The sequence below is a fragment of the Symphalangus syndactylus genome, chromosome 5 (genome assembly GCF_028878055.3).
Source record: "Symphalangus syndactylus isolate Jambi chromosome 5, NHGRI_mSymSyn1-v2.1_pri, whole genome shotgun sequence".
Taxonomy (NCBI): domain Eukaryota; kingdom Metazoa; phylum Chordata; class Mammalia; order Primates; family Hylobatidae; genus Symphalangus; species Symphalangus syndactylus.
In genome coordinates, this window is record NC_072427.2 from 71,965,323 (window position 1) to 71,991,522 (window position 26,200).

Sequence of the window (26,200 nt, forward strand, 5' to 3'; positions counted from 1 at the left end):
TTTCAAGCAAAAATTAGAATTTTGGAAAAATTGCACTCATCCTCATATTTATTTGTATTCATCAGCTTTTCAGTGCTTAAAGACTCTTAGTGAGATTGATGGTGATATCAATGCATGTGATTTTTTTATCTGGAATAATGAACAGTACTAACACTGCAAAAATCTGCATAATTCTGTGAACTGATATTTTCCAAATGGCCAATGCATGATGTTTTATCCATGCATATATGAAAGCGGCACTGACAGTGCAAAATAACCAATGGTTTTTAATGTAACAGAGTATGAGAAGTTTATTAGTATGGTTTCAGATTCCATACTGCAGTTAACTTTTCAGTAACACTTTTTAACTTTTCAGTAACCTTCGCTAACATTTATGGAGTACTCACTATATACCAGACACTGTACAAGATAGCTTACATACTGTGCCATAACAATTTAGATTTTTAACAAGGGCCTGTGATGGGATTCCACCTCAAAAACAACTGGAAAGAAGAGTAACGTGGAGTTTGTTGAGAGAGGAGAGTCTTATTATGCGTTGAGAAATGCTTTCGATGCAAAGCAGAAAAAAGGAAAGGGTAAAAGAGTATAATAAGACGTTAAATTAAAATTTTTAACTGAGGCACCAAAATATAATACCAGATTCTAACAGAGCGCAAGGCAAACCATCACAACGTGGCGATTTCAAAGAGTTGAAAGTGTACAGATCGGAGGAAACCCTCAATGTATTTCTTTGGAGAAAAAACATTGGTGCATTTTGGCTCCCACCTTTATGGAGGAGGAATGCGTGCTCTTCCCTCAGCTCAAATCTAGGGCTAAAAGCTTCAACAGGATCACTTGGAGAACTTTCTATGTTCCTTGCAGTGGCGAGGGCAAAAGGGACTGTGCGTGACTCACAAGAGGGACAGTCAAAGTGTCCTGGCATACCAGAATGGAGGGCTATGTGGAGAGCAGCCTGATGCCTCGAAATTGGTCAGGGCAAGGGATGCAAGAGTGCTTCCCAGGGACCAGATGCAAACCATGAGGAAGAGCGTGACCTGGAGTCACTTTGACTACTGCCTAAGAGGACAATGGGAATCCAACAGTGAACATCTGTGCAGAAGAACCTGTCAGAAAAATGAAGGCTAAGGAAGAGAATTGTGGAAAAGAAAGTGAACACATCACCCATGCCAAAAAAGTTGTAATGGGACAGTTGGATCCGAAAAAACCAGGAAGACACCCATAAGAATCAGTTTTAGACATCTGCCAAGGCCAGACAGTTCAAAGCCATCTTATGATAGTACCATTCAGGTAAGAGCTTCCTGCCTCCCTTTCGCTGCCCCCTCCTCATGTTTTGGAAGGAGGTTACTGGAGGGAAAAGAGGCTAACTGCCTCACCCTCCCAGGAGCACAGGTGCCTGTGCTGGGAAGGGAAAAGGGGGAGATTCTTATCTTTAAATCAAGATTGAGGTTTGCTTGATACACCGAACTTGACATCCTAATCTATGAATCTTCAGGATTGTGAAGCCTTTTAGGATGTGAGCTTCAGGAAGAAATGAACGATGAAGTCCCGGGAGTTTCCAAATGACATCAAACTTTGCCAAGTAGTGAAGAGCTAGAAGAAGGATGATGACAGACCATGGAACAAGTCTGTAGGAAAGGGCGATACATTATGCTCAGGATGGAAGACTCGCTGGCCTAGAATTCTCTCTGGGATTTTTCTTGTAAACCCAGGTTTCCTGGAGTACTGGCATATGGCCCAATTTTGAGGAATGTTGCACTATCCACAGCCCTTTTCTTGGGGTTTTATAAGTGTTCAGAGGTGGCTTTATCATGTAACCCTGATAATATGGGCACAACTCACCAAAAAACAAACCAACGAACAAAGAAAAACACATCTCGCTCTTGACCAAAGATGCTCTAAAAAATTCAGAACCTCCCTCGTGGGAATTCTAAGGGCCTTCTAAATTAGAAAGCAATTCATCAATCAATTGTATCCTCTCCCCTGGGGTGCTTAAGCGGCAGAAATACAGAGGGTGTGGTCTGTGTATAGAGAGAGGAAGATGAAGAAATGTAGAGTAGAAAGGTAAATAGAAGGCATGACTTGGAGAGCCAGGTTTGGGCAATCCATTAGAAAGAAAAAGCTAAAGAAAGAGAATCCAAGTATTGAATCCAAGTAAAGCGACTTTTAAATCTGGAGTGGATCACCAGAATGACTACCAGACTATTTGACCTGCCACTGCATTCTGAATGGTAGTAAATGAGGCTTCTATTGTCCTTTGGTGCAGGTGGTTAGATTTTCTTTTCCCTTGACTTTCTTTCTCCATCGAGTCCTTCAACAAACCCCCATTGATTGAGGTCATTGTACTGCTTTTCCCAGTAACTGGGAAGAAATTGATACAATGATAGGTGAATTCCACCAGGTGTAGATACTAAATGAAAGAAACCTGGGACTGGGCATGGTGGGTGACACCTGTAATCCCAGCACTTTGGGAGGCTGACAGGAGGACTGCCTGAGCCCAAGAGTTCAAGATCAGCCTGGGCAACATAATGAGACTCTTGTCTCTACCAAAAAAAAAAAATTAGCTGGGCATGTTGATGCATACCTGTAGTCTCAGCTACTTGGGAGGCTGAGGTGGGAGGATCACTTGAGCCTGAGAAGTGGAGGCTGCAGTGAGCCTTGATCACACCACTGCAACTCCAGCCTGGGTAAGACCCTGTCTCTGAGAAAAAAAAAAGACAGACACCTGAGTCAGCCAGCAAAGATTATTAAAACTTTCCCAATAGACTCCCTCTGGGATTCCCTAATTCAAAGCAAAGGTCAGCAAACTTTTCCTGTAAAGGGCCAAATAGTAAATATTTAGTCACTATGGGCTGTATCATCTCTGTTGTAACCAATCAATTCTGCCAGTAGCAAGAAAACAGTCATAGACAATACATAAACAAATAAACATGGTTATATTTCTTTCTTTCTTTTTTTTTAATGAGACAGAGTCTCACTCCGTTGCCCAGGCTGGAGTGCAGTGGAGTGATCTTGGCTCACTGTAACCTCCGCCTCCTGGGTTCAAGCAATTCCCCTGCTTCAGCCTCCCGAGTAGCTGGGATTTCAGGTGCCTGCCACCACGCTCGGCTAATTTTTGTATTTTTAGTAGAGATGGAGTTTCGCAATGTTGGCCAGGCTGGTCTCGAACTCCTGACCTCAGGTGATCTGCCAACCTCAGCCTCCCAAAGTGTTGGGATTATAGTCGTGACTCACCATACCTATCCAGAGCATGGCTATAGTTCATAAAACTTTAATGAACACTGAAATTTGAACGTATATACTTTTCACACATCATAGAATTTTTTTTCAGCCATTTAAAAATGTTAAAGCCATTCTTAACTTTTGAGCTGCATAAAAATAGGCAGTAACCGGGCACAGTGGCTCACGCCTATAATCCCAGCACTATGGGAGGCTGAGGCAGGTGGATCACCTGAGGTTGGGAGTTCAAGACCAGCCTGACCAACATGGAGAAACCCCATCTCTACTAAAAATACAAAATTAGCTGGGTGTGGTGGCGTATGCCTGTAATCCCAGCTACTCGGAAGGCTGAGGCAGGAGAAGCACTTGAACCCGGGAGGCGGAGGTTGCAGCGAGCCAAGACCATGCCATTGCACTCCAGCCTGGCTAACAAGAGTAAAACTCCACCTCGACAAAAAAAAAAAAAAAAAAAAAAAAAAAAAAAAAAAAAGGCAGTCAACTGTCTTTGGTCCCCAGGCCATAGTTTTTCCACTGCTGGCTTAACCCCGTGACCAAAAACAGAATCCTTAAATGATTGTAGATCAGCATCAAGACTGCTAATTACAAACCTTGGCTTATCAGGGTGAAAACTCTGCCTCCCCAGGAACAGATAAGAGTTGAGAAGGAAACCAATGGAATGAAGTAGGCGGAGGGCATTGTATAAAAAGAAAAAAGAATCATTTACATTCATGACTTTAATTAACTGAAAAACTTAAAATCTTTATATGAAGAAATAAATGCATATTGTTTTTCTCTCTGCTCCAGAAACCACAGAAGTTTGTTTTCCATAGAATTCTGCCAAAATAGCATTATAAAAATGATAATTAACTTCAAAAGAATAAAGAAAAAGAAAAAATCAAAGAAGTAGTTTAAAACAAAGTAATTTATATTTTATCTTCATGCATTTAAATGTCATTGTCATTGTAGTTGTTGTTCTTTAACTAGAATCAGCAGAGGCTATGGAAGCAAGGTGGTGGCTCTGGAAGGAGATCAGCAAAACACCCAAGCCATCCTGTGAAAGCAAAGCAATACTACAGGTATGGAACTGATGTTTATGATGTTAATGCCTAAGATCATATGTTATTTATACAGAGAAAAATTCCCACCCACAGAAATAGTTCTTTTTCATGTATGATTCAGCCTAGGAGGCAGGCTCTGGGATTAGAAAGCCAGATAAGAATCCATTTCGGGGGCCGGGTGCAGTGGCTCATGCCTGTAATCCCAGCACTTTGGGAGGCCAAGGTGGGTGGATCACCTGAGGTTAGGAGTTCGAGGCCAGCCTGACCAAGATAGTGAAACCCCATCTCTTCTAAAAATACAAAATTAGCCAGACATGGTGGTGCACACCTGTAATCACAGCTACTCAGGAGTCTGAGGCAGGAGAATCACTACCCAGGAGGCAGAGGTTGCAGTGAGCAGAGATCGCACCATTGCACCCCAGCCTGGGCAACAAGAGTGAAACTCCATCTCAAAAAAAAAAAAAAAATCCATTTTGGGGTTCTCAAGTTGTATTTAACATTGGGTCAATGGAGTTCCATATCTACCCTTTTTAATATAATGGCTCTCAATGATTTTGAATTGTGAATGTATTTGAATATTTTATGAAAACTATGGAACTTTCCTCTATAAAATACGCCGATAGACAATATTTTGCATTGAATTTTATGGAGTTCATGGTGCCCCTGAACTGCCAGGACCCATATCTGAAAAAGTGTTATAAAGCACGAAATGTGAAGGCACTTGTCCTAGGGTTACTCCACCAGCCACCTGATTTCACAGATACCACTTTCGCTGATGTTTTTCTTTTAACAGTTCACTTTTGCAATGTCTAATAATTAAGTTACATTAAAAGTGCTGAGGTATGAGATCGCTTCTTCAGCAACCATGTGGAAAAATCATTTGTCATTTAAAGAAGCTTCTAAAAGGATTACAGGGGTCAGCCTCGGGCTTCACCCCGGAGGTGTCCTGGCTGTAAAAAATTTAAAGGATGTCTCTTATAGGAGAAGGAGATGCTGAATGGGAATTGAATCTGTTCTGCCTTCTACATTTTTCTCCTTCTCATCCTGACCTGGGGGCTGCCTCTATCCAGTTCTTCATGCTTCCAGATGTCATCATCAAGTCACAGAACATTAGGTCTGGAAGGCCCATCTGAAATTGCCTAGTCCAGTGCTTCTCAGACTTTAGTGTGTGTCAGAATCGCCAGGAGAGCTTATTAAAAGGTCGATTTCCTCCCACACCTCCCCAGGTCTGAGAGAGTAGTCTGAGTGGTACCAGATGATTCTAACAAGCTCCCAGGTGATTCTTAGGTGGCCCTTTTTGGAATCACACTTGTAAAAGCATAGATTTAGTCCTCTTTTATAAAGGAGGGACTGAGACTGTGTTATGCCATTCTTGCATTGCTATAAAGAAATACCTGAGACTGGGTAATTTATAAAGAAGTGGTTTAACTGGCTTACTGTTCTGCAGGCTGTACAGGAGGCATGGTGCTGGTGTCTGCTCAGCTTCTGGTGAACCCTCAGGGAGCTCACAATCGGGCAGAAGGCAAAGGGGAACAGGCACATCACCTGGCAAAAGCAGGAGCAAGCAAGAGAGAGAGAGAGAGAGAGGAGAAAGAGGTGCCGCACACTTTCAAATGACCAGATCTCGTGTAAACTCAGAGTGAAAGCTCATTTATCACCAAAGGGATGGCCCAAGCCCTTCATGAGGGATCCACTCCCATGATCCAAACACCTCCACCAGGCCCCACCTCCAACAGTGGGAATTACATTTCAACATGAGAGTTAAGTGGGGACAAACATCCAAACTATGTCAGAGATCTTCCCCTCTGTGATGGTTAATACTGAGTGTCAACTTGATTGGATCGAAGGATGCAAAGTATTGATCCTGGGTGTGTCTGTGAGGGTGTTGCCAAAGGAGATTAACATCTGAGTCAGTGGGCTGGGAAAGGCAGACCCACACTTAATCTGGGTGGGCAACATCTAATCAGCTGCCAGCACAGCCAGAATATAAAGCAGCAGAAAAACGTCAAAAGGCCAGACTGGCTTAGCCTCCCAGCCTACATCTTTCGCCTGTGCTGGATGCTTCCTGCCCCTGAACGTTGGACTCCAAGTTCTTCAGCTTTGGGACTTGGACTGGATTCCTCACTCCTGAGCTTGCTGATGGCCTGTTGTGGGACCTTGTGATTGTGTGAGTTAATAAACTCCACTATATATATAATATATATAATATAAATATTATATATTATATATATATATATATATATATATATATATATTAGTTCTGTCCCTCTAGAGAACTCTGACTAATATACCCTCTTTCTGCCCTCCTTCCCTGTCTGTACCTTGAAGATGGTAGCCTAAAACTGTTTGGATCATCAAATGAGATAATGTTTGCCAACACATCAAGCTCATTGCTGCCTCAAAACCTTTGGTGTTCCCTCTGTATTAAAAAAATATCTATCTTCTGCCCATATTTCTATGACTTGCTCCCTCCCATCACTAGGTCTTTGCTCCAGTGTCCCTTCCTCAAGTTTTCCTGACCATCCTGTGTAAAGCAGACAGCCCTCCACCCTACCCGCATTGTCTCCATTCTTCTATGCTGTTTTCTTTTTCTTCATATAACTTACCCCTATCTGAATTATGTATGTATTTCTTTACAAGTTTACTATCTATGACTGTGGTTTCATAGAGACAGCTTCTAGCACTGTGCCTGGGAAATAAGGGGCTCACAGTGAATGTTTATTGAAAGGGTGAATGAATATACCAGTGAAAAAATAAAGTACTTATTTATACTTTATACTATTCCTTAAATTCGTAACCTTTTTTTTTATCTTCCCAGACGCACAAAAAGGGGGAAATATTTATGTTCAGCCACTGCAAACATAGTGGATGAACATAAATATTTCCTTCACAATGTTAGTCAATGTGATTGGGAGTGTATGGAAGCCAAGGTTGTCATAGGCGAGATAAGCATGCATACAGAATTATTTAATTGAGAGAGAATTAAAGGAAATTTATTTGCCATGTGATTGCTTTTATTCATTCAGTCTATAAATATTTGTTAAAGGCATCTGAGGGGCCAGACTAGGGATAAAACACAGAACAAAGCCGTCATGGAGCTCACACTCTTGGGGGAGGAAGGAACAGCACAGCTACACAATATCAATAAGTACATTATAGAGTAGATTGAAGGTGATTGGTGCTTTGGAGAAAAATTAAGAACGTTAGGAAGATGCAGAGTATAGAGGGCTGCAATTTTAAATAGAATAGTCCAGGAAGGCCTCAATGAGAAGTTAACATTTGAGCAAAGACTTTACAGTGGTGAAGCAGAGAGCCACACAGGTTTTGAGGTAGGAGGCAAGACTGGACTCTGGAGGCAGGGCTCAGACACTGGACTAAATTGAGGACTAACTAAAACAGGGGCAGGGTGAAAGAAGCTTTCCATAGGACATGCCCATCAGTGTGCCATGTCAGCTTACCATTGCCATGGCAACACCCAGAAGTTATCACCCCTTTCCATGGCAATGGCCTGACAATCCAGAAGTTACCACCTTATTTCTAGAAATTTCTGTGTAATCTGCCCCTTAATTTACATATAATTAAAGTAGATATAAAGATGACTGCAAAACTGCCTCAGAGCTGCTCCTCTGGACACACTGCCTGGGAGGTTACCCTGCTCTGTGAGGAACAGTGCCTCTGCACTGTCGCTTCAATACAAGTTGCTATCTAACACCACCAGCTTGCCCCTAAATTATTTCCTGAGTGAAGCCAAAAGATCTCCTGGACTAAGCCCCAATTTGGGGCTTCACCTGCCTGCATCAGTTTCTTGAGGAAGTGTGCTCCAGGCAGAGAAAATAGCAAGTGCAAAGGCCCTGGGGCTGGCCAGTGTGAGTGAATAGGAGGAAGTCGAAGATGAGCTCAGAGCCGGTGGGGGACTGTGAGTCACGCAGGGCTCTACAGGCCACTGCAAGAACTCTGGCTCTTCCTCTGAGTGAGCTGGACCTCACTGGGAAGATCTGAGCAGAAAAATGACTTGATCTGACTTAGGCTTTCACAGGATCACACTGCCTGCTGTGTTGAAAAGAGTACTTGCCTCAGATCCAGCCATGCACTTCCTGCTCAAAAAAGCACATTCCAGAGATGTTTTAAAACAAAACACCAGCTGTTAATAACAATCACAGATATATTTAAATCAGCAAAGGACTTAAAGAGTTTAATTGATTCTCCAAAGAAGATTCACATATGGCCAATGAGCACATAAAAAGATGTTCAACATCACTAATCACTGGGGAACTCTAAAGAAAACAACAGTGAGATACCACCTCACACCCATTACAATGGCTATCAAAAAAATGGAAAATAATGGCAAGAATATGGAGGAATTAGAACCCTCGTGCGTTGCTGCTGGAAATGTACAGGGATGCAGGCACTATGGAAAACAGTATGCAGGTGCTTCAGAAAGTTAAACAGAATTATCAGAGGCTTCAGCAACTGCACTTCTAGGTTATATACCCCCAAAAATTGAAATCAGGGACTCAGATACTTGTATACCAATATTCATAGCAGTATTATTCACAGCAGCCAAAAACAGAAACAACTCAAACGTCCATCAACAGATGAATGGATAAATAAAATGTGGTATATACATACAATGGAATATTATTTGATCTTCAAATGGAATGAACTCTGATGCATGCTACACCCTGGCAGAACCTTGGAAACATTATGCTAAATGGAAATAAGCCAGACGCAAAAGAACGACTATTGTATGATTCCGCTTATGTGAGGTACCTAGAATAGGTGGATTCATAGAGGCAGAAGGAGCACAGGTTGCCAGAGACAGAGGGGAGGGGAGAAAGAGAAGTTCTTGTCTAATGAGTATAGAGTTTCAGTTTTGCAAGATGAAAATGTTCTGAAAATGGATGGTTATGATAGTAGCACAACAATGTAAATGCATTTAATGTCATTGAATTGTACACATAAAAATGGTTACGATGGTAAATTATGTATATTTTATCCCAATAAAAAATTTTTCATTTTTCTAAGTTTCTAAGCTCTGCCTCAATGTACCTTTTCATTTAACAAATATTTATTAAGCATCAACTATGAACCAAGCAATGTGGATAAAATTTTCCAAGTAAAAAAAGAGGTACAACCATCATTTATTAAGTGCCTACTTGGGACACATTGGCTATATTCTTTTCAGACCCTTTGTCTTCCTTGGGATTTTGAGATGTTAGAAGTCAAAAAACGTGCAAAAATAACATTGAGGACTTTGTAATGCAGGCTCCCAAGGACACAGATAAAGCATTACTGGCTTTTTGAAGCAGGAAAGGTCACTTCTGACTGGGAGCTCCATCAAGTCTTCATGGAATGGCCAGCACGGGAACAGAGGCTGGGGCAGGGCAGATCTCAGGCACCAGCAGGAGGTCAACGGTGCTCAGGAACAGAGGGGAGCAAACGTGGTGGGCACATGGGATATATGAGGAGGAGAAAGGAAAGGCGGGAAGCCAGGGAGTTGGCAGGATCCAGATCCTGAAGGGGTCTTAAATTAGGCCAGTCATAGCCTTAGGGGTCAAGGAGCCATTGAAGACGTTTAAGAAGGGGATGCCAAGGCAAAGCCATAGACACTTGCAGGTGGGGAAAGTAAGATGCTGTGAGATGAGAGAACAGCAGGAGAAGGAAGGATGGAGTCACTGCCTATGGGGAACTCTCATCTGAAATGACTTCGTGTTGATGCAAAGCATTTCTTGCTAACTTCTAAGCATATGGAAAGTCTCATCTGCACACTCCAACTTCTGCCTGGGGAGGGAGAGCCAAGTGAGAATTTTTTCCATTAAGACTGTGATGAAGGAAAAATTCCTTAGGGCAGACAATTATGTCAACATATTTTTCTAATTTATATTTTTAAATGTGCAAACGTTCCTAGAGGCCTGGTGGCAGACACAACTTTTATAAATATAAAAATGTCAATCTGCACACAACTGCTAGCCTGCTGAAGACACCCACCTCCTTCCAAATTTAACCAGTCTGATTTTTTTTTTTAAGACAATTGTGTTTGGTAATTGTAAACATGCAGCTAATGAGTCTAAGGAAAAACAGAGTTTATCCAATAACATTGCACAAAGGCAAATTTCTCCCAAACCTTTTTTCTTCAGCATCAGAGTCTTTTTTCTTAAAATCAGAGCTAGGAGACCTGTTTGCATCACCAAGTATGTGATGTGAGGATGAAACATGATCACATGCAGGCAGATACAGTGGTGTGAAGCCATCAAGGGAGGCTGGAGTCTGCAGTCAGGGGGGACAGGTACAAATCCCAGTCTCATCCTTTCGAAGTGACATTGCCCTTGGCCAGATTACTTACCCCTCTTCCAAAGAGGAAGGTCAGTATGGTGGCTGAGGGTCTGGACTCTGTAAGCCAGACTTCCCCAGGCTTGACTCCCGCTCTGCCACCTCCTTGCTGGTAACCTCTCAATGGGGTGATAAGAACAACAGTATCTGTCTCATGGTGGGATCATGAGGGGTAAATGAGTTAACATATGTAAAATCCCTAAGAGGGTACCTGTTATGTAAAGTGCTATGTATAAATGCTTGCTCATTTGTTATCAGTTAAAATGAAAAACTAGATATAAGCCCTCACAAGGCATTCATGACAATTAACTGAGATGTGGGTGGAGGCACACTCTATGCGGGTTCTAAACCTAAAATCCTAGCTCTACCACTCATTAGCCATATATTCTAAGTTCCTTTATCTTCCTGTATTTCATTTTGAGGTTGAACTTCGCATAGGCCCTTGCGAACAGTGAGTAGACAGGAAATCTCATCAGCAACAAATGTTAGTTTCCTCTGTCCTTCTCATTCTCATTCCAACATGTTTTCTCCTAAGAGGACAAGATCTTCTGGTCTGTTGAAGTCCATTTAGGGTATTCTCCAGATGAGGGTTGTTGCAGGCTGAATTGTGTTCCCCAAAAATTCATGTATTGAAGACTTAATTTGCAGCACCTCATAATGTAACCATATTCACAATAAGATCTTTAAACAAGTGATTAAGTTAAAATGACACAATTGCAATTGGAATAGGCCCTAATCCAATCTGATTGATGCTCTTGCAAAAAAAGGAAATTTGGACACACAGAGAAACATCAGATGCATGCATGCAGAGGAAAGACCAGGTGAGGATGCAGTGAAAATCTGGCTATCTAGAAGCCAAGGAGAGAGGCCTCAGGAGAAACTAGTCCTGCCAACATCTCGATCTTGGACTTTCAGCCTCTGGAACTATAAGAAAATCCATTCCGTTGTTTAAGCCATCTATTCTGTGGCATTTTGTTATGGCAGCTCTAAAAAACTAATACAGAGTATAAATGTTATTCTCCTACATATTTTTGAGAAAAGGATACTTCATTTTTCAAAGTCCAAAGAGGGTGGCAATTTATTCAGCAAGCATTTGATGATCCCCTGATATGGAAGAGGATCACTTGATATGGAAGTTGTTCTAGGGCTCCAAGTAACTTGACGTAGCACTGTGTGTCCTCAGGGAGCTCACAGTCCAGGGACTGACCCTGACAATTAAAGGAGGAATTGTAATTTGGGGTGATGGATGGTATAGTAGAGCCACATGAGATATGTTTGGACTGTGTCCCCACCCAAATCTCACGTTGAATTGTAATCCCCAATGTTGGAGGTGGGGCCTGGTGAGAGGTTATTGGATCATGGGGGTGATTTCTCGTGGTTTAACACCATCCTCTTTGGTGCTGTTGAGTTCTTGTGAGATCCGGGTGTTTAAAAGTGGCACCTCCCCGCTCTCTCTCTCGCTCCTGCTCCAGCCACGTAAGACGTGCCTGCTTCCCCTTTGTCTTCCACCATGACTGTAGGTTTCCTGAGGCCTCCCAAGAAGCAGAAGCTGCTATGCTTTCTGTACAGCCTGCAGAACTATGAGCCCATGAAACCTCTTTTCTTTATAAATTACCCAGTCTCAGGTCTATATAGCAGTACAAGAACAGACTAATACAACCCACAAGGTAAAGAAGTGACACAAAGGAGAGAGAGAACAACTCTGCCAGAGGGAGGAAAAGCCTTTTCCAGTGAGGAACTGGTGAGCTGGGCATAAAGTGTGCAAGGAGTCTTCCAGGCAGGTACGAGTACAGAAAGCATTTTAGGCAGAGGGACAACATTTATAAAAGACTCTTCCTCCGGATGCTCACCATCTGTCCAGGGAGGTGGGTGGATAAATGTTGTTGAGTATACATACACTGGTGAAGGGATAAATACTCTGCTGCGAGACTGAAGTCAGGAACATTTAACTGAGGCTGAGGAGACCAGGAAAGGTACTACCTTAGCCAAGTTTTGAAGATTGTGTGAGTCACAGAAGGGCATTCCAGGCACAAGGGACAGCATGAAGGCTTGAGAAAGAATGGTGTATAAAGTAACTCAGAAGTGCAGGCATGTGGAACTCAAGACAGGATAAGAAGATTTGTACTGAGCAGGGTGCTACATGCTTTCATGCATTATCTCAGCTGATCCATTCTAACAACTCAATGGGGTAGTTTGTCATGGTTATTAATGCTGCCTAAATAGAAAAACCCTGAAATTTCAGGGGCTTAATAATGAAACTGAAAAATAACCCATTAAGTTCAATGAGGGTCAGGCAGTCTGCCTACCTCAACCAGCTATGCCATCCTGAACATCTCAAGGTGGTCACAGCAAGAAAAGAGAAAGATGGTGGAAAGTCACAGGGCTCACATCAACTCCACTTCCAGTCAGTTGGCCAGAAATAGCCACATGACCCTGACTTAACTTCAGGAAAGGCTGAGAAATCTAGGGAAGTGTGTGGGTATTTGGTGACTATCACAGGTAGAAATCTTTATTATATTCTCATTCTGTCAGAAAAGTTAAGTATTTTGCCCAAAGCCACACAACTAATGAGCAGTAGAGCCAAGAGTCTCATGCAATTGACTCTAAAACCTACATCTGAGCCACCGTGGTGTATTGCCAGATCATACAGAGCTTTCTATTATAAGACTGGGGCCGGACGCAGTGGCTCATGCCTGTAATCCCAGCACTTTGGGAGGCTGAGGTGGGCGGATCACCTGAGGCCGGGAGTTTGAGACCAGACTGACCAACATGGAGAAACACCATCTCTACTAAAAATACAAAATTAGCTGGGCGTGGTGGCACATGCCTGTAATCCCAGCTACTTGGGAGGCTGAGGCAGGTGAATCACTTGAACCTGGGAGCTGGAGGTTGCGGCGAGCCAAGATCACGCCATTGCACTCCAGCTTGGGCAACAAGAGTGAAACTCTGTGTCAATAAAAAAAAAGAAAAAAGAAGATTGGACATTACCCTGTAGACAATGGGGAGCTAGGACAATCAGATTTTCCTTTTAGATAGACCACTTAGGCTGTGCTTTGAAGGATGGCTTTGAGAAAGCAAGGTTGGGTGCAAGAAAATCAATAGAGAGGCTATTGACATAGGTCAGATGAGGGATGATGAGGGCTTCAAGTAGGACAATCATAGGAGGAACAGAGAAGATGGACATATTGGAGAAGTTTTGGGGACGTGGATAAAAGTAGCCAGACTTATTGCTTTAGTATGAGGATGAGAAAAGAGTATTCAAGAAAGATATCCTTGTATTTGTATCATGACCTAGAAAGATGGTGTCAGGCCAGGCGTGGCTGCTCACATCTGTAATCCCAGCACTTTGGGAGGCCAAGGCAGGAGGATCACTTGAACCCAAGAGTTCAAGACCAATCTAGGAAACACGGTGAAACCCAGTCTCCACAAAAAAAAAAAATACAAAAATTAGGCAGGTGTGGTGGCATGCACCTATAGTCCCAGCTACTCGGGAGGCTGAAGTGAATCACTTGAGACCAGGAGGTGGAGGGTGCAGTGAACCAAGATTGCTCAACTCCAGCCTGGGCAACACAGCAAGACCCTGCCTCAAAAAAAAAGAAAAGAAAAGAAAAGAAAGATGGTATCATCAATGAAAGAAAAATACAGAAGAAGGAGCAGAGAAAATGGTGAAGAAAACAATGATTTTAATTTTGGAAATGCTGTTTAAAGAACTTGGGAGACATCAAATGGCAACAGATACTCAACTGCTTATATAATCCCCAGCTTGGGAAAGAAGTTGGGGTAGGGAGTTACAAATATGTAGATGTTAGTTGAATAAAAGGAGAGTTGGAATCCTGTGGGAAACAATTATAAAAGTTCCCAAGAACAGATGGGAGAAAGTGACGGAAGCATCCAATGCAGGTAGGCCAGTATAAACAATATTACTTAGGTTTTGCTATTAAAAGTCATTGATGACCTCCATGGAAACAGCCTCAGTGGAGTGGGAAAGGGTGGGGCAGAGTGAAAACAAATGTAAAGTGCTACCACTTTTAATCCTCTAAATAAGGCAGTATTATTATCCCTACTTAATAATGAAGCTGTGATATTGTGAAATATGTTTAGCCTTTGACCAGGTTTCCTGGCATGTAACTCCTTAAATCCTTGGACTCTGAAGTGGTAAGAGTGCTTTTTTACATGCTAATGAGATGACTGGTGCCTGGCCATCCCTAGGTAGTTTCAGGATGGGGACTGGCCACCAGAAAGACCAAATCATGATTAGAAGGTTGCGACTTTCAGCCTCACCCCCAACCTGTAAGGGAGGGGAGAGGGACTGAAGGTTAAGTTGCTCACCAATAGCCAGTGGTTTAATCAATCGTGTCTACATACTGAAGCCTCCATAAAACCCAAAAAGACAGTTCAGATGAGCTTCCACATAGCCAAGGCTCCTGGAAGGTGGTGCACCCAGAGAAGGCGTGAAAGCTCTATTCTTCCTTCCCCCACACCTTGCCCTATCCATCTCTTCATCTGGTGCTCATCTGTATCCCTCGTAATATCCTTTATAATAAACCAGTAAAGATAAATGTGCACATCCCTCAGTTCTGTGAGCTGCTCTAGCAAATTAATCAAACCTGAGGAGGGGGTTGTGGAAACCCTGATTTATAGCTGGTTGATCAGAAGCACAGGTAAAACAACCTGGGGCTTGCAGTCAGCATCAGTGGTAGGGGCAGTCTTGCAGACTGAGCCCTCAGCCAGTGGGATCTGATGCTATCTCCAGGTAGATAGTGTCACAGTGAATTGATTTAGAGGACACCCAGCTAGTGTGCCCTGCAGAATTGATTGCTTGCTTAGTGTGTGGAGAAAAACCTACCCATCATGATTGTTGAGTGAGAGTCTAAGTAAAACTGAGTTTGACCTGTTTCCCTATAATCTCAGAGCAGCTCAGAGTGGTGACTTACAATATCAAACAGTGGCAGAGAACCCAGACTCTGGAAGGCAGCCATCTGGACTGGGTTCCTTGGAATTAGACTCTGAGATGGATATTTATATGCAGCTTTCCTTGGGAGCATTTTCAAAACCAATACCTGTAAGAAAATGAGAGAAGCAGGGTTGGGCAGAAGTGATAAAGGAGCTACACAGGACAAATTTGATCTTGCAGAGAGCCCTTGAGTTGGAAAGGGACTTCAAGTTGCCTCAAATATAGGCAAAGGGTTTTGACCAGGCTATTAGTCCACACATTGACCAGATATTGGTTAGGGGCTAACCGCAATAAAAGATCTAACTTTGGGCAAGGCAGCTCCCTTTGGTCAAGAACAATGCCCAGAGAGGGACACACCTGACAGCCACCAGGAGCCAGCTCTCCCAGAGGCTGAGGGAGTGAGCACTTCGGTTCTGAACAGGAAATCTGGGTGGTGCATGAGGCATCCCTGACACTGTCTGGTACCAAGGTCAGTTCAGCTACTTACTCACTATGAGATCTTGGTTAGTTTCTTAATCCTTCTGTGCCTCAATTTCCTCAACCTTAAAGTGGGAATAATAATGCATTTACCTCAAACAATTGTTGGAGAATTGGATGAGTTAAGACTGCTAGAAACACACCTGACACAGAGTTAACACTTCATAAGAATAGAAGGTCGAAACCTCACGACAACCCAAGTCTTCTGATTTCCAGTCCTGTGCCATTTCTTCAAGTCATTCATTTCATCAAGGCTCCTCCTTTCACATTCTGTTTTTTTTTTTTTTTTTTGAGACGGAGTCTCGCTCTATCGCCCAGGCTGGAGTGCAATGGCGCAATCTCGGCTCACTGCAAGCTCCGCCTCCCGGGTTCACGCCATTCTCCTGCCTCAGCCTCTCCAAGTAGCTGGGACTACAGGCGCCCGCCACCACGCCCGGCTAATTTTTTGTATTTTTAGTAGAGACGGGGTTTCACCGTGGTCTTGATCTCCTGACCTCGTGATCCGCCCGCCTCGGCCTCCCAAAGTGCTGGGATTACAAGCGTGAGCCACCGCGCCCGGCCTACATTCTGTTTCCAGTGTATGTAGTACATGAGCATTGTGTGCTGCAATGTGCTACCCATAACTATGTTGCACCTTCACAAAAGTATGTATTAATTACTATGACCAAAACAAGGGTATTTAACAAAACAACCTGGAAATTTCAGTGGTTTGCAGCCATCTATTACTCACTCACTTACTCACCTGTGGGTTTGGCTAATCTGGGCTAGGCTTGGCTGGGCCTGACTCCTAGCTCCATGGCTGTGCCCAGGCCTTTCCACATGTCTCTTGTCTTTCTTAGATTAGCAGTACTCACAGCATATTCTGTTCATAGTGAAAGACAGGAGCTCAAGAGACCACACCTAAATATGCAAGCACATTCTAAGCATCTGCTCACATCTGTGGTCATCCCACTGGCTAAGGCAACCCAGGTGGCTAAGCCCAAAGTCAAGCACACACACCAAGGAGAGAAGGTACCCATAGACGTTGAGGCAACGGAAGGACTGGAAATTTACTGAACAATAATCTTCCATACAGCCTGATGAACAAAGATTTTGTAATAGAAAGAAGATACTCATGACCAGAATCTTAAGAAGAAAAAAAGCTGCAGGTGAAAACCTTTACTAAATACTTATTACCAGTATGTCTAGGCAGATCCTTCTAGCCTCTCTCTGACTCAGTCTCCTCATTTGCAAAACAATTATAATACTCCCCTTCTATTTAATTCATAGAAATGGGATATCATCATTCTCATCCACGCATCATACTTTTTTGTGGAATACTGCAGCAAGTCTTTGTAATAAGTTGGCATTCTCTGCCATCTAGCATGCTTATAATTCTTTACTGAGCATTCCAGCATGGGACTGATCCCCCCAGAACTGTCATAAAAAGGCATGAGAATTGCAGAATCACTTCAGCAGGTAGGAGTGGCTAGAATCTAATGTGCTATAGATTTTTTAAGCATTGGGTCTTCATTTCATAGACTTCTATCTATCCTGACAGCACTTGAGTATATATAAGCCCTCCATAAAATCTAGTTGAATTTTCTGTTTTCAAGGTCAGTTAAATAGAGGATGGTACCAACACTGCTGAGACACCAATAAGCCAATGCCCTCTGCTAAAAGCCTAATGCAAGCTTCTTTGCCTATCGTAGTTACTAAATACCCAGCTGAGCACTTTTGCTCCTTAATTCCAAAACCTTCTATTTGGGTAGCATCAAATTCCTTTAAAATAAAACAAAAGAATGATGGTTCAGCAAACTGTAGCTTTTGGTCCAAAAACTTATATTTCTAATTCATTTAGTTATAGCGAGACGGATGCCAAACTTTTATGGCTTTTTAGTCTAATCAAATTTGTGTAAATAAAGATGAAATCCTCCTCTCTCTACTTGCCAGGAATGAGGCATAATCTTTATTCCAATAAAAGCTTTATTGCTACAAGTGTCACCTAGTTCTTTAAAGACCCTCTGAAATCATTTTGATCTCGGGAACTCTTTTTCATACCTCTTCCAGATTGATCTTATAAACGTACCATAGAACTTCTAGCAAAAAAAAAAAAAAGCAGAAAATCTTAGTGGTTTGGTGACTATTTGCTAAGGTTTCTAGAATTAAGTACCACAAACCGAGGACTTAAACCACAGAAATGTATTATCTCACAGTTCTGGGGGCTGGAAGTCCAAGGTCAAAGTGTCAGCAGGGCTGTTCCCTCTGAGTGCTGTGAGAGAGAATCTGTTCCATGCTTCTCTCCTGCTCTAGTACTCTCCTGGCACTTTTGGCATTCCTCAGCTTGTAAATTATCACCCCAACTCTGCTTTTATGTTTACATGGCATTCTCCCTGTGTGTGTATCTGTCCTCAGATATACCCTTTACATAAGGACACCAGTCCTATTGGATCAGAACCCACCCCCAATAACCCCATTTTAACTTGATAATCTCTGTGAAGACCCTATTTCCAAACAAGGTCACATTCTAAGGTAGGGCTTACCTTACCTTAGGGCTTACTGGGGGTTAGGGCTTCAACATATTAAATGGGGGGCAGGGAGAATACAATTCAACCCGTAACACATTGACCTTGTGTTAAGCAAAGATTTCTCCCAAATTATAAAAAGCACAAACTACAAAAGAAGAAAACTGTTAAACTGGTCATCATCAAAATTAAACACTACTACTATTTGAAAAAACACTCTTAAGAAAATGAAAAGTTTTCCAGTCAGAAATGACAACCACAGATGGAATTAATCATACAGATAAATGACTGTATCAGGATTTCATTTGCATGTTAGTCCACAGAGTTGCCCAGAATCCTACATTTATTCATAAGAGAAAATATTGATTAATTATTGGTCATTCCTCATAAGTGTAGCTGTTGATGTGTGCATCTGATTACTGCTTTTTTAATTTTACAAAAATTGTGTAAAATTACATTTTTTTTCCAGGGGAGAAAAAAACATCAAACAAAAAGAGAAACATCTAAATCATCCTTTCTGTTCTTTTTCAGTTTTTAACCACTTTTAGGTTTTCCCCTTGCAGAAACTACAGAAATATTCCCTTAGAATAAAACAGTATATTTAAAAAAAAAAAATGAAAAGACAAATCAGCTAGGTAAAAATATTTCCAAACATAAAAAAAGAGCTTGTATCTAGAATATATATTTAAAACTCTTACCCAATAATAACGACTCAATAATAAAAATACAACTCATATTAAGACAAACAACCTAGTGAAAAATGGGCAAAAGATCTGGACACCTCATCAGAGAAGATATACAAATGGCCATAAAGCATGTGAAAATATGCTTAAAATCATTACTGATCAGGGAAATGCAAACTGAAACTGCAAGTTACCTCTACATACCAATACAATACAAAATCAAAATGATCGACAACACCAAGTGTTGACAAGGATATGGAGCAACCCTCATACAGTCACGTTGGAAAACAGTATGGCAGTTCTAGTAAAAGTAATAACGCATCTACCATACAACACACCAATCCAAATCCTAGGTGTTTACACAAAAGAAACAAATACCTATGTTTACGCAGAGGCCTCTACATGAACGTTCATAGCAGCTATATTGAGTAGTCAAAAACAGGAAACAACCCAAATACCCAACTGGAGAATAGATAACCAAATAATGCTATATATGTACAATGGAATATTCCTCAGCGATAAAAAGAATGAATTACTAATACATGTATGCAAAAATATACATATTCCACATTCCATCTATATAGCATTCTAGAAAAGACAGTGCTATAAGCATAGAAAATAGACTAGTGGTTGGCAGGAGGTGGTGGTAGTGGATGGGAATGACTGAAAAGGAGTAAACAGGAACTCTTGGGGGTGATGGACATTTCTGTATCTTGAGTGTAATGATGGTGAGATGACAATATATTTGCCAAAACTCATTGAACTATACACTTAAAAAGGAGAATTCATTTTAAGTAAATTATTCTGCAATATTTTTAAAGTGCTACGGTATCCTTCACTCTCTCCAGCAGCTACAAGGGTTTCTGGAGTAGCCCAGCCTCACATGCTAAGCACTGTGAAAATTCCCCAGCACGAAGTCTTTAAGGGCAGGGTTGTAGTTTACTCCTTTCAGCTCATTCCTAGAACCAGCTTCCCAATAGGAACATAATACATACTTGCTGGCTTTATTATTCTGCATCCAATCATTCTATGGGATAAGATAAAAATGATAAACATACAGTTAAGTTTTCCCAACCCTTTTCTCTGTCAGATAAATCAGGTTCTGATTCTGCAAACTGTTTAGTTCCTCCCCCTCTTCTCCTTCTGAACAAGAGTAAGGTTCTTGGGAGGCAGAATGAGGAAAAGGCATTGAGGAATGAATGACCTATTCTTGTGAAACTGGCAGTGAGGGTAAAGAGGGGCTTCTCTTCCCAGGAGGCATTCAGTGAAGAAAGATCCTACACCTGCAGACTATGGAGAGCCCAGGGCAGAGCTGGGAGAAGTCGCTTCGAGCTGGACGAGGAGTGGGCTGGACAGAGACTGGGGATGGGCCAGGGCGAGTGAGAGAGCGTCCTTCTGTGGAAGGAGAGTGACAGGCCTCAGGAGTTGCCAGATGCTACAGAATGTGAGAAAAAAGAGATCTTAGTAAAACCTGTCTTCGAGTTCTACATTTGATTTGTGTATGATCTGAATTCCTGTTTGTACTAATCTTTGAATATGGCCCCACTGCTGAATGACCCACAAAAGTCTTGACTTCAAGATGATCATAAGTGCAACAAACACATATTAAACACTTTCTGGGGCTCCTACATCTTACTGGCCACACAGGGGAGACAAAAATATATAAAAGACAATATTAGAGACACTTGATTAGGTAAGAGAAGAAACATAATCAATAACATTTGTAAAGTCATTAACTACTTTCAAAATCTTAGTATGTGTATTAGTCCATTCTTGCTTTGCTATAAAGAAATACCTGAGACTGGGTAATTTACAAAGAAAAGAGATTTAATTGGCTCACAGTTCTGCAGGCTGCATAGGAAGCAAGGTGCCAGCATCTGCTCAGTTTCTGGGAGGCCTCAGGGAGCTTTTACTCGTGGCAGAAGACAATGCAGGCGCAGACACATCACATAGCAAGAGTGGGAGCAAGGGAGAGAGAGTGGGGGTGAGGGGTGCCATACACTTTTACATGACCAGATCTCCCAAAAACTCACTAACTATCACAAGGAAAGCACCAAGCCATGAGGCATCTGCCCCCATGACCCAAACACCTCCCACCAGGCCCCGGCTCCAGCAGTGGGGATTACATTTCAACATGAGATTTGGGTGGGGACAAATATCCAGATTATATTGGTGTACTTGATACATTATGATTTTACTGAACCCTCTTAGGAACTCTAAAGTAGACAGGACAGGCCAATTCGTTATTATCTAAACTAAATGATCTGACAGTGGCTGACATTCAGCTCAGCAGCAAGAGTCAATCTGAATCTAAGTCTCGAGAACTCCAAAGTTTGTTTTCTTCGTTCCCTCTGCAATTTCTTCGCTCTGGCATGGAAAGAAACATATAACACAAGACAAAGACCCAGAAGTCGAGGTCCAGTGTCTGATGCATAAAATGGCTTTTCAGGATTACAAGAGACATGCCCAGTTACTTTCAGTGCAAGGATATCTCACAAAAATTCAAGAGCATATTAAGTCTCAAGTCATCCATCTCCCTTCTGGCTGGACAGTCACTGATATGATCTGACTGTGTCCCCACCAAATATCGATTTGAATTGTATCTCCCAGAACTCCCACGTGTTGTGGGAGGGACTCAGGGGGAGGTAATTAAATCATGGGGGCTGGCCTTTCTCGTGCTATTCTCATGATAGTGAATAAGTCTGATGAGATCTGATGGGTTTATCAGGGGTTTCCGCTTTTGCTTCTCTCTCATTTTCTCTTGCCGCCACCAGGTGAGAACGGCCTTTTGCCTCCCGCCATGATTCTGAGGCCTCCCCAGCCATGTGGAACTGTAAGTCCAATTAAACCTCTTTTCTTCCCAGTCTTGGGTATATCTTTATCAGCAGCATGAAAATGGACTAATACAGTCACTCTTGGTCTCAAAGACTTGGCTACACCTCAGAGCTCATGGAACACTGCACATATCTCAGAAAATATTGGAGTGTAACTTCCATTTATGTGTATCTCTCAAAATCCATATTTATTATTAAGAAAGAGGATCAAATTGACCAATTTGTCACCATCCCATGTGGAGTTCCTATGCAGGGCAGTTCTGCTCAATACCCCACAAAGACATCCGGCTTCCCTGGCTTTTTAAGAAGAGGGCTGTAGGTGTGGTAAGCAGTGGTGAATGGGGAAGGCCTGTGACTTCAACGTGGATGATAAAAGTAATCCCGCTATTGTGCTGTGTTTCCTGAAATAACAAATATGCAGTCTTGTTATTTCCTTTGGCACAACGTAAACCTACTACCTCATGTGCTCTCACATATTTGTCTTAAATCCTTTCAGGCACCATTGGATTTTTAGAGCACTTATTTTTAATTCCCCTCACCCGCCCACTATTCTTTACTTCATCCTCTCAGCTTTGAGAGTATGTTGATTTAAATTTAGTAGGGGAAGAAAAACATGCATGCTGTTATTTTTTAAATAACACTGAACCCCTTTCAAAGGCAGCATTTATGTGCAGGTATCACTTATCATTAAGGGATTATAAAGGTTCTGAAAGAAATATTTTAAAAATTGACACAAATTACTTGTGGGTTATATTATTTACTATATTTTAAAGTTTCATGATTTTTCATGAAACTGGTTTGTAACTCAAAGGTTGAGTGTTATCAAGATTTAAAAATACATAATCTTTAATATAGTACAGACAAATGAAAAGTCATGCCTGCTGTATTCAGAGTAATTTAATATCATTCAATTCTGTAACACCATCATAAAGAAAGATCAACAGTTCAACAGCTGCACTGTAAACATAGCAATTATTGTTGTTGAAATTCAGGATTCTATAAGCTACCCCCTCACATTGAACTGTATCAAAGAAAATAGACAGCAATTGTTGATTCAATATAGGATTAGGAAAGGATTGTTACCATTACATCACTTAGATCATAATCCTTATAATAAAGTCAACCATTGCAGTGTTTGCAAAAGATCATAGGACTGACCTTTTTACCTAAGATGAAAGAATCCATCTGGAGAGATCACATTACAGCAGCAGCCTTTTTTGTCACTGTCATATCCCATCTCAGCATTTCATGGTAGGCATTCACATCTTGTATGAGTCAGTTTATCAGGGCTTACTAGGACTAGATTTAAGGGCTGAGAACTAGTAGGCAACCATTCACATTATGATTTGGAGGATTCTGGAAAGGATTTCCTTCACCAAACATATCTCCTCTATAGTCTATTAGGATATTTGAAATCCAGGCATTCTTGACTTTCTGACATTTGTAACGCCGAACAGGCTAGTTGGTTCTTTTTCCAAAGTACAAGACTTGCAGAGCTGGCCCCTGACATGTGATGAGGCCCCTAATCCAGCCATGTATGCCTTTTCTTTTTCTGCTACACAAAGGTGACATACTTAGAGAAAAAAGGCAAAGGAGCAGAAAAAAATGTGAATAATGACTGAAAACTTACATTTGATGAAAAACATTAATCTTCACGTCCAAGAAGCTCAACATCCAAGCTCAACAATCTCTAAGTAGGATAAACTCAAACAGATCCACACCTAGGTACATCAAAGTCAAACAAAGGATAAAGAAAAAACTCTAAATGTAGCAAGAGAAAAACAATTCTTCACCCAAGACCCACAATAAGACTAACACGCTTTTTTTCACAAGATGGTGGATTACACACTTTTAGCATGCCTCAGTCACTTGGAAATAGCAAGATAGTGCATAAAGATCAACTCTGTAAGCATTAATTCAAGAAGGAAAATAGGAATTCACCAGAATCATGAAGGACACCTCAGATCCCAGAGAGGAAAATGTGGGCAAACAGACCCCATGACAGCATCTGGCTGATAAAAGTGAGTGAAACCCCAGTATGTGAGAGAGGCAGACAGCCTCCTTCTGTTACTTACCTTTCCACTGGGGATCAGAGCAACCCAGGCCAAGGGAGGACACGTTGTTTATCCTAAGCCTTGCAGCCAACCTGGGGAGGAGCTTGGAGATGCTATGAGAAAAAGACACTGGGGAACACTGCAGGCATTTTCCCAGACCTGGGACCAAAAGCAGGATGTGCTTTAACCCAGGGACATAAAGTCAGCCATTCTTTAGCAACCTGGCAGTGCAGTCATGCAGGCATTTTAGTCTCAGGTCAGAGACTGAAGTGCCTGCTCTAGAATGGCGTAGGGGTCTCCAGAGCTAGAACTATGAAAAGTACCTCAGCAGTAGGCACTGGAATTGTGTTCTTCCCCATTGCAAGACTAGGGTGGGATGGGAGCTGCTACCACTGCAGTTTCTCCTGAGCAGCAAGATTTGCAGCCAGGGTCAGCTTAGTGACTTGGAACCAGTCTGTGCATGCCCTTTCTGGGTGCCCCATCCTGTTCCCCTGAGATCATGGTGGAGTGGGGCCCTATCCACTCTACCCACAGGCAGAAATCCAGGCATTTGGAGTACCTGTTTGCCTGGACCAGCAGCCTGAGCTGCCCCACCCTTCATAGACACAGATCAAGATATAGTGGGGCCCTTTCTGCTCCATGCCCAGGCAGATCTCCAGGCATTTGGAGGACCCATTTGCTTAGTTCAGCAGCTTGAGCCACCTCACCCTTCCTGAGCATAGATTGTGGTGGAACAGGGCTCTCTCTGCTCCACAACAGGCAGATCTCCAGGTATTCAAAGTACCCACTCACCTGGATTGGCATTCTGACCTATGCCATTCTTCCTATGAAGAGATCCTGGTGAAGCAGGGACCTCTTCACTCTACACCCAGGCAGATCTCCAGGCACCTGGAATGCCCCCTTTCCTAGGGAGTTTAGGCCATCCCCCATCCCTGTGCAGTGAACTTGGGGCTAAAGAGTTTTCCCAGCTCCATGCCGAGGTGCACCTCTAGGTACTTGATGGCTGCTCACTGGATTCTCCCTCAGCACTTGTGCTTGTCCCTGGAGCCTGTAGGCAGACTCACCTGGTCCAGCTCCATCTATCATGTCCCCCACTCACCAGGGGCTAACAGGAAGCTCAGACCACTGTGCACTCCATGGATCAGCCCATTTGCCTGAAGCAACAGGGAGCTTCTCCCAGTAAACAAGGGTCAAGTATATCCCCAAATTGGCTGCAACCAGCTCGTACCTTTAAGTGCCATCTACAGGCTTAGAGTTTGAATTGCACAGCCCAATATAAAATTTGCCATCAGAAGTGCATATAGCTATAGAAGCAAAGCCAAACAACTCTACTCAACATTCTCTACAGTTATACCTGTGGAGAGATGGAAAAAAGGAAAGAAAAAATAATAATAATATAGGGAAAGAAATAAAAAGAAAAGTTCTACCTGCTGGAAAATAAATACAAAAATTATAAGTGTCAGCATCTCAGATGAGAAGGAACCAGGGCAAGAATTCTGGTGCCATGAAAAATATGAATGTAGTGATACCATCAAAGGATTGCACTAGCTCTCCAGCAATTGTTGCTAACCAAAATTGAAACTAAGAAATGATACATAAAGTGTTCAAAGCATGGACTAGGAAAAAAAAATACTCAATGATATCCAAGACAAGGTTAAAAATCAACACAAAGAAACTTCTAAAGCAATCTCCGGGAAATGAAGGAAGAGATGAACATTCTAAAAAGAAATTAATCAGGGCTGGGTGCAGTGGCTCACGCTTGTAATCCCAGCACTTTGGGAGGCCGAGGTGGGCAGATCAGTTGAGGTCGGGAGTTCGAGGCCAGCCTGGCCAACATGGTAAAACCCCATCTCTACTAAAAACACAAAAATTAGCTGGGCGTGGTGGCACACATCTGTAATCCCAGCTACTCAGAAGGCTGAGGCAGGAGAATTGCTTGAACCCAGGAGGCAGATGTTGCAGTGAATCGAGTTCATGCCACTGTACTCCAGCCTGGGTGACAGAGTGAGTCTCTGTCTCAAAAAAAAGAAAAAAAAAAAAAAAAGAAAGAAAGAAAGAAAGAGAAAAAAAAAAGACATCAGTCAGACCTA